Source organism: Triticum urartu, chromosome 3 (genome assembly GCF_003073215.2).
Source record: "Triticum urartu cultivar G1812 chromosome 3, Tu2.1, whole genome shotgun sequence".
NCBI lineage: Eukaryota > Viridiplantae > Streptophyta > Magnoliopsida > Poales > Poaceae > Triticum > Triticum urartu.
The window spans coordinates 37,799,623-37,809,379 of NC_053024.1; positions in this window are offsets into that span (position 1 = coordinate 37,799,623).

Consider the following 9,757-nt stretch of genomic DNA (forward strand, 5'->3'; position numbering starts at 1 on the left):
GAACCCGAGAAAATAAAATAACTTAAGGCCGGAAACGGCAAGAGTTGGATTACATATTGGGAAAATCATATCCGGGGTGTTACAACACTCCACCACTACGAAAGGATCTCGTCCCGAGATCTAGGACTGAAAGAACGCCGGGTACTCAGAACGGAGGTGATCCTCGCGTTCCCAGGTAGCTTCACGGTCGAATGGTGTGACCACTTGACTTTGAGGAATTTGATTGACTTGTTGCGAGTCTTGCGTTCAGTCTCTTCAAGAATAGCAACGGGGTGCTCACGATAGGAGAGATCTTCTTGGAGCTCAATGTCCTCAAGTTGACGGTGCGGTCAGGAGTCTTGAAGCACTTTCGGAGCTGAGAGACATGGAACACGTCATGAACATTTGCAAAGTTTGAAGGAAGCTCGAGTTGATAGGCGAGATCGCCTCTCTTGCTGACAATCTTGAAAGGTCCCACGTATCTGGGGCAAGCTTCCCTTTGATACCGAAGCGACGAGTACCTTTCATAGGAGAGACGCGGAGGTAAACATGATCTCCGATCTCGAAAGCCAAATCACGGTGCTTACTATCATAGTAGCTCTTCTGGCGGGATTGGGCTGCTTTGAGGTTATCTCGAATGACTTTGCACATTTCCTCTGCCTCTGTGATTAAGTCATTTCCGAGAAGCTGACGTTCACCGGTTTCAGACCAGTTGAGAGGGGTACGGCACTTCCTGCCATACAGAATTTCAAATGGGGCCTTGCCCGAACTTGCTTGAAAACTGTTGTTGTAGGAGAATTCAGCATATGGAAGACAATCCTCCCACTTCATGCCGAAGGAGATCACACAAGCCCTGAGCATATCTTCAAGAATCTGGTTGACACGCTCGACTTGACCGCTAGTTTGAGGATGGAAAGCTGTGCTGAAGCGGATGTTGGTGCCCATGGCCTTCTGAAAAGAATCCCAAAACTTGGAGGTAAAGATGCTGCCACGGTCTGAAGAGATCACTTGTGGAATACCGTGCAGAGAGACAATTCGAGAGGTATAGAGCTCCGCCAATTGAGCTGCAGTGATAGACTCTTTGATAGGCAGAAAGTGAGCCACTTTAGTGAGTTTGTCGATGACAACGAATATAGCATCATTGCCACGCTTGGACTTTGGAAACCCAGTCACGAAGTCCATCTCAATGTGGTCAAACTTCCATTCTGGAATGGCAAGAGGTTGGAGGAGACCAGCTGGCCTTTGGTGTTCTGCCTTCACTCTTCTGCAGACATCACACTCATTCACGAACTGAGCAATCTCGCGCTTCATTCGAGTCCACCAATAAGCCTGCTTGAGGTCCTGATACATCTTCGTGCTCCCAGGGTGGATGGAGAGGAGAGAATTGTGAGCCTCGTTCATGATCACTTTACGAAGGTCACCTTTGGGCACAACAATACGATCCTCGAAGAAGAGAGTATCCTTGTCATCAAGGCGGTAGCACTTGTACTTGGGTTGACTCTTGGCAATCCCAATCTTCACCTTCTTTCACCATAGCATCAAGAAGTTGAGCCTCGCGAATCTGGTCTTCCAAGGTAGGAGAGACTTGAAGGTTGGCGAGGAAACCTTGAGGAACAACTTGCAGATTGAGTTTGCGGAAAGCTTCACAAAGCTCGGGTTGGTAAGGCTTGAGAATCAGACTGTTGCAGTAAGCCTTCCTGCTCAAGCGTCAGCAATCACATTGGCCTTGCCTGGAGTATACTCGATACTCGGATTATACTCTTGAATCATTTCGACCCATCGAGTCTGCCTGAGGTTGAGATTAGGCTGAGTGAAGATGTACTTGAGACTCTTGTGGTCAGTGAAGATGTCCACTTTTCTTCCCAATAAGAGATGTCTCCAAGTCAAAAGAGCATGCACAACTGCCGCCAACTCGAGGTCATGAGTGGGGTAGTTCTTCTTCGTTGGGCTTCAACTGGCGAGAGGTATAAGCCACAACTTTCTTCTCTTGCATCAACACTGCACCAAGACCTTGAAGAGAGGCATCGCAGAAGACCTCGAACGGTTTGGATTCATCAGGAGGAGTCAGAACTGGAGCAGTGACCAATTTCTCTTTCAAAGTGTTGAAAGCGATGTCACATTCCGGAGACCAAACGTACTTGACGTGCTTCTGGAGAAGGTTTGAAAGAGGCTTCGCGATCTTTGAAAAGTTCTCAACGAACCTTCGACAGTAGCTTGCGAGACCGAGGAAGCTACGGAGTTGCTTCACGTTCTGAGGTGGTTCCCAATTCACAATTGCAGACACCTTCTCAGGATTCACCGCAATGCCCTTGGCAGAGATGATATGCCAAGATAAAGAACCTCATCGAGCCAAAATTCGCACTTGAGAACTTGGCATAGAACTGGTGTTCCCTGAGCTTATCGAGCACCAAACGCAAGTGCTTGGCATGATCTTCCTTGTTCTTGAAAAGACCAGAATGTCGTCGAGATAGACCAAAACGAAGTCATTTGGTGTAGGCGTTGAAGATGAAGTTCATCATGCGAGAGAAAGTCGGAGGAGCGTTGACGAGGCCAAAAGACATGACAGTGTATTCATATGAACCATAGCTTGTCCTGAAAGCCGTCTTGGGAATATCTTGCTCACGGATTCGAATCTGGTGATAACCCATACGGAGATCAAGCTTGGAGAATACTTGGGCACCTTTGAGTTGTTCGAACAGCTCGTTGATGTTGGGAAGTGGGTATCTTGTTCTTGATAGTCTTCTTGTTCAATGGACGGTAGTCAACACAAAGTCGGTCCGTTCCATCCTTCTTCTTCACAAAAAGAACACCACAACCCCACGGAGAAGAACTAGGTCGGATGAGACCCATTCTCTCTTGAATATCGAGTTGCTTCTTCAGCTCCTTCAACTCTTCAGGTCCGAGCTTGTAAGGACGCTTGCACACAGGTTCCGTGCCAGGCTCAAGATCGATGACGAATTCAACTGGCCGGTGCGAAGGCATTCCTGGGAAGCTCTTTCTGGAAAAGACATCCTTGATATTCGCAAATGACTGGAATTGCGAGATGGCATCCAGTTTCACCCCTTCTCATTGAGAGAAAACAGATATGAAAATAAGAGCTTCCGTTCGTAAAATTTGTACATGGTATCATCACAAGCGGCAAAAGACAATAACATCCTCAGACGAATGAGTTCAATGAATCTGCCTGGCAGCACATCAAGATGCGCCTTGCGCTTAGATAAGCCAATCCATTCTGAGAATTAAGATCAATATTCCGAATTACCAAAGAACCACGGAGAAGAAAGAAACTTGTAGTCGCCAACATGATAGAATATCCGGGAGCAATGTTAGAAGTCATTTGCTTGCCCGGAGACACAATCTTCACGGGAAAGGAATCCTCGGTCACAAAATCATGCTTGGCAACAATGGTGTTTGAAAAAAGAAAGCGATGCACCAGTGTCAAAAAGAACTTTTGCAGGAACATCGTTAACAGGAAGGTTACCCATGATGACATCTGGCGAGTCCTCTGCCTGAGCTGCATTCAGCAAGTTGACCTTGGCGTGCTTGGGGTTATGCTTGACCACAGCTGTACTTGCCGATCTCACAGGAGGAGGAGGAGGGAAGCCTCTGATTGAAGCATTTGTTGGCATAGTGACCCTTCTGTTGGCACTTGTTGCACGTGACCTCTGAAAGCGGACGGGTACGGAGCACTCGATCTTGGAGCTTGAGACGAAGTCTTGTTCTGAAAGCCAGGGTTGGGTGGGTGGGAAGATCCACTGCCACCTTTGCTCTTCTGCTGATACGGCTGACGGAACGGAGGAGGAGGAAGCCAATACTTCTGCTGCTTGGCCACTTGAGTAGAGGAAGAAGGAGTTGCATCTCTGACTCGCTTCTTGGAAGCATCACACTTCAGTTGAGCAGCCTCTTGCTTCAATGCCATGTTGTAGAACTCATCGTACCTCAAGGGCTCAAAGAGAACAAGAGCTAGCTGGATTTCTTCTCTGAGACCACCCCTGAACTGGTATATCATGCTCTTCTCATCAGGGACGTCCTGCTTAGCAAAGCGGGTGAGCTTCTGAAACAACTTGTTGTAGTCATAGACAGACAAAGAGCCTTGCTTCAGGTTGCGGAATTCCTCACGCTTGCTTTCAACCACGCTCTGAGGAATATGATGAGCTTTGAAGTCTTGACGGAATTCATCCCAGGTAATCACACGGCCTCCTCTGGAATCCTTGTACTGCTGGAACCATTCTGCAGCTTGGTCTTTGAGTTGGAAGGAAGCGAACTTGACAAAGTCCTCAGGCCTGACGTTACTGCACTCGAAATGCTTGCATAAGTCCACGAGCCAATCGTCAGCATCAGTTGCCTCAACACAATTGCTGAAGGTCTTTGGCTGGTTAGCAAGGAACTGGTTGAGTGTAGCAAAGTGATTCTGATTGTTGCCTTGGTCGTGCCTTGGTTCGCTTGATTGCGCTCTTGAAGAATTTGCATGATCAACTGCGTGTTTGCATTGGTAGCGGCCATCACAGCTTGCCATGCCTCCGGAGGAGGTGGAGGTGGTGGCGGATCCTGATTCTGATTCTGATTGCTGCTCTTAGCGGGAGCCATCCTGAAGAGGGTGACATCCGTTAGCACATTGACAGATAAAATTGAAGCTGAATCAAGCGGGTTGAAATTGCAACATATAGTCTTCACATCCGAACATAAGAACGAATGCATTCCACTTGAAATGGTCACATATCCATAAATTGAGAAGCCACTTAGAATTTAGGTAGAGGAATAAATCAACAAGGTACGGATCAAGAACGAATACTCGGTAAGAAATCCCAATCTCAAACCAAATATCCGTGGAAGAAGAACTAGAGCTACAAGAATTCCCACCTATGAAACTCCCGAACCTTTCCGGTTATGCAATCAGGTGTTGGGGATACAGGGGAAGCATAATATCTCACCCAAATCTAGCAAATCCTACATCCAGCTGTATCCATCCTTCAACACATAACCGAGAAAAACTTCGGAAACCATCTACCTCAACCTTCGAAAAGCATCCGTTATACAAGTTATGGCAATACTCCCGAACTCCCGCCCCAGTACTGGGTGGCGTCGAGGTTATCTCACCAACAACTGCATAAAAGAGATTTTCGATGTCGGCGACTAAACTCAGGTATTCCAGAACTGCAACGATAAAATTGTGATGACAACACCTCGGAGCTCAACTCCCCGGGACACTGCCACAACCCCTAAATGACAGGAGGCACCAAGAACAATGTTCTCGTCACAAAACCATCGGAACGATTCCAAGATACCCGCGTGATCCTAAATTTTTTTTAGTGAAATTTGAGAAGAGAAGAGTCAAAACTCTACGTCAGGATGCCTTACCAGAGCGATGAGGAGACTGGAGTAAAAAGAATTCCTAAACTCTCCGATATATAATTCCTAAATGACTCAAAACATTTTTTCTAGACTCAACTCGGCCGCTAATAACGATCAAGCAGTGGGGCTCCTAAGGTCGGGGAAGGCTCTGATTACCAACTTGTAACGCCCTCGATGCGGCTATATCTCCTACGTGTCGAAGCACGACTTAGAGGCATAACCGCATTGAAAGCAATGTCGCAAGTAAGGCAATCTTCACAACATCCCATGTAAATAGATAATAAAAGGGAAGGTACATAGTTGGCTTACACTCGCCACGTCAAACAAAGTACATAAATAGCATTACATCATCCAATCACTCATGGCCCGACTACGGTGCCAAAATAAAAGATCAACCCAACATGCGACACGGTCCCGATCGCCCCAACTGGGCACCACTACTGATCATCAGGGAAAGACACATAGTAACGGCGTGAGTCCTCGTCGAACTCCCACTTGAGCTCAAGCGCGTCATCTGGAACGGAGTCATCAGGCCCTGCATCTGGTTTGGAAGTAATCTGTGAGCCACAGGGACTCAGCAATCTCGCACCCTCGCGATCAAGACTATTTAAGCTTATAGGTAAGGCAAGGTAAAATATGTGGAGCTGCAGCAAGCGACTAGCATATATGGTGGCTAACCTGTTCGCAAAAGAGAGCGAGAAGAGAAGGCAAAGCGCGAACGAAAACTAGAGAACAACCTGCGGCAAGCATTACTCCAACACCGTGTTCACTTCCCGGACTCCGCCGAGAAGAGACCATCACGGTAACTCACACGTTGATTCATTTTAATTAAGTTAAGGTTCAAGTTATCTACAACCGGACATTAACAAATTCCCATCTGCCCATAACCGCGGGCACGGCTTTCGAAAGTTCAAATCCCTGCAGGGGAGTCCCAACTTAGCCCATGACAAGCTCTCACGGTCAGCGAAGGGTATACCTTCTCCCAAGACATTCCGATCAGACTCGGTATCCCGGTTCTACAGACACTTCGACAAGTTAAAACAAATCCAGCAACACCGCCTGAATGTGCCGACAAATCCCGGATAGGAGCTGCACATATCTCGTTCTCGTACAACTAAAACCAAACCTCGAGTTTCCCCGAGGTGGCACTGCAAATGGCTCTGTTTGGACCAACACTCAGAAGAGCACTGGCCCGGGGGGGGGGTTTAAATAAGATGACCCTTGGTCTCCGAAAACCCAAGGGAAAAAGAGGCTAGGTGGAAAATGGTAAAACCAAGGTTGGGCATTGCTGGAAGGGTTTTATTCAAGGCGAACTATCAAGGGGTTCCCATTATTACCCAACCGCGTAAGGAACGCAAAATCCGGGAACATAACACCGGTAAGACGGAAACTAGGGCGGCAAGAGTGGAACAAAACACTAGGAAAAAGGCCGAGCCTTCCACCCTTTACCAAGTATATAGATGCATTAAGATAACAAGATAATATAGTGATATCCCAACAAGTAAAATAATATTCCAACAAGGAACGATCTCCAATCTTCACCTGCAACTAGCAACGCTATAAGAGGGGTTGAGCAAAGCGCTAACATAGCCAATCAACGGTTTGCTAGGACATGGTGGGTTAGAGGTTTGACATGGCAATTTGGGAGGCATGAAAGCAAATGGTAGGCATCGTAGCATAGGCATAGCAAAAGAGCGAGCATCTAGCAAAGCAAAGATAGAAGTGATTTCGAGGGTATGATCATCTTGCCTGCAAAGTTGTCAGAGTTGACTGGATCCTCGAAAGCAAACTCAACGGGCTCCTCGTTAGCGAACTCGTCTCCCGGCTCTACCCAAATAAGAAAAACAAGCAAAAGGAACACAATCAACCACGTGCAAAGCTCAAACAACATGATGCAAACATGGTATGCTATGCGGGATGCGATATGCGATGCATATGCAAGATTTGACAAGGAATGATTGAACTTGGCCTCAACTTGGAAATCCAAGTGTGCCACTGGAAAGGTGAGATTATTTCGCTTGAAAACGATATAAAGAACACCAGAATCGGAGACACGGTTTCGAAATGGCAAGCAATTCAAATATGGCACCGGTCTGCGATAAATAGTAAGTAGCCATCTAAATGCATCAAGATAATTAAGCTAAAGCACTCAAACATGGCAATAAAATACATGGAATGGATCCACTCATGATGCTTGACAAGAAAGGAACACTGAGCTACGGCCAATTCATCCATTAACAGGTTCAAACAAGCATGGCAAAAGTGCAATTGGTAAACAGATTTCTGGCTTAGTGAAATTAACACAAGCCTGGAATTTCAGATCAGGTAGCCCTCTTTGGAGCACCAAAACTATATGCTACAAGAACTTAACATGGCAAATTAAAGCATGGCATGGAGCTACTCAAAGAGCTTAACAAAAGTCCCTTAGTGACCTTGAGCCAAAAGGGATCAGAAAATACAATTGCAAGCATGTGAACATGGCAAAAACATAATCAGATCACAGACTTGGTGAAAAACTGGAGCATGCAAATCAGATATCAAGTAGGCATGTTTACAAGCTCGATGCACTCACTACAGAGCAAGGCATGACAATCTAAGCATACACCCTACAAGAATGCATGTTATAAAAGCTAGACATGGCAAGAACAACAACATAGCATGCACGGATCAACTACAACATCCTCGACAAAATCGCTAACAAGTAGACAATCTGCCCAGATTCACAAAATAGTACACATAGAGCTCGATTGACTCAAGCTAGGGTGCTCCATAATTGCAAACAAGGATATGGATGGATAGAGCACTACAAGATTAACAAAGCATCCTTACTGATCCTCCTCAATAGACGCACGAATCACTAGGAAACAATATGAACATATGACATATTGATAAAAACAGATCAAGGACTTAGTGGAATTGCTAAGTCCCTGAAATCAGCATTAACAAATGCACCACTTTGCAAGCTTGTGCTAGTCACCACACACATCACAAAAATACATGGATAGCACCTCTGGAATGACGACAAAGCATATAACAAAACACATGTAGAGCTCAGGGGCATATCATGCACACATTAATCATGAAAAAAATGACAAATAGCTATTTGGTGCAGCAGATCTGACAATTAACTCAAAAAGCACTCTTCCAACAGCATTTCGGGCATCAACCTGAACTCAAATGAAAATGATGCAATGAGATGAAATGATGTGCTCTCTGAAGCGAACATTTTGATATGCTATACGCCCAAAACGGATCTACGGATGCAAAGTTACGGCATGATGAACAAGGGCATTTGAATCTGGAAATCGGGGACTTAGAGAAATTCATCACCTCGCGGATCTAGGGTTGACCGCGGCATGGATTTCAAAGCGGCGGCAGATCTCGCCGGATCCACGCCGGAGAAGGCAGGGGCGGCGACGGGAGCTCGCCGGCGTCCGGATCTGGCCGCGGGACGGCGGGAGGCGGCGCGGCAGGCGCGGTTGCCGGCGTCGGGCGGCGCCGGGGCGAGGAGCAGGGCGGCGGCCGGTGCGGCGGCGGAGGCGGTGGCCGGCGGGGAGGGCGAGCTCCGGCGAGGGCTCGCCGGCGACGGGCGGCGGCCGGAGAGCGCGGGCGCGCTGACCGGGCGGATCTGGCCCGCCGTGGCCCGGAGCGGGCCGGAGATGGGCTCGCGGGCCCGGCGGCGATGTGGGGCGCGGTGGACATGTTCGCGCCGGCGGACGTCCGCGCGGAGGAGGCGATTTTTAGGGTTTCGGGAGAGGGGAACCGAATTCAGAGGGGTGTATTATAGGCATAGAGGGAGCTAGGAGAGTCCAAATGAGGTGCGGTTTTCGGCCACGCGATCGTGATCGAATGCTCTAGATGATTGGAAAAGGCTTAGGTGGGTTTTGGGCCAAAATTGGAGGGGTGTTGGGCAGCAACACACACGAGGCCTTTTCGGTCCCTCGGTTAACCGTTGGAGTATCAAACGAAGTCCAAATGATACGAAACTTGACAGGCGGTCTACCGGTAGTAAACCAAGGCCGCTTGGCAAGTCTCGGTCCAATCCGGAAATGTTTAATCCCCACACACGAAAGAAAGCTAGAAATGACCACCGGAGGAGAACGAAGCGCCGGAATGCAAAACGGACAACGGGGAAAATGCTCGAATGCATGAGATGAACACGTATGCAAATGCAATGCACATGATGACATGATATGAGATGCATGACAACGATAACAACACACGGAGACAAAAACCCGAACCCGAGAAAATAAAATAACTTAACGCCGGAAACGGCAAGAGTTGGAGTACAAATTGGGAAAATTACATCCGGGGTGTTACAGCGCCTTCCTCTACAGCTGTCAAACCACCAAATGCCTACAGGCCCCGGACATCCGGCCCCGCAAGCCTGGACATTCGGCCCCCTGCCCGGAAATCCGGACCCCCC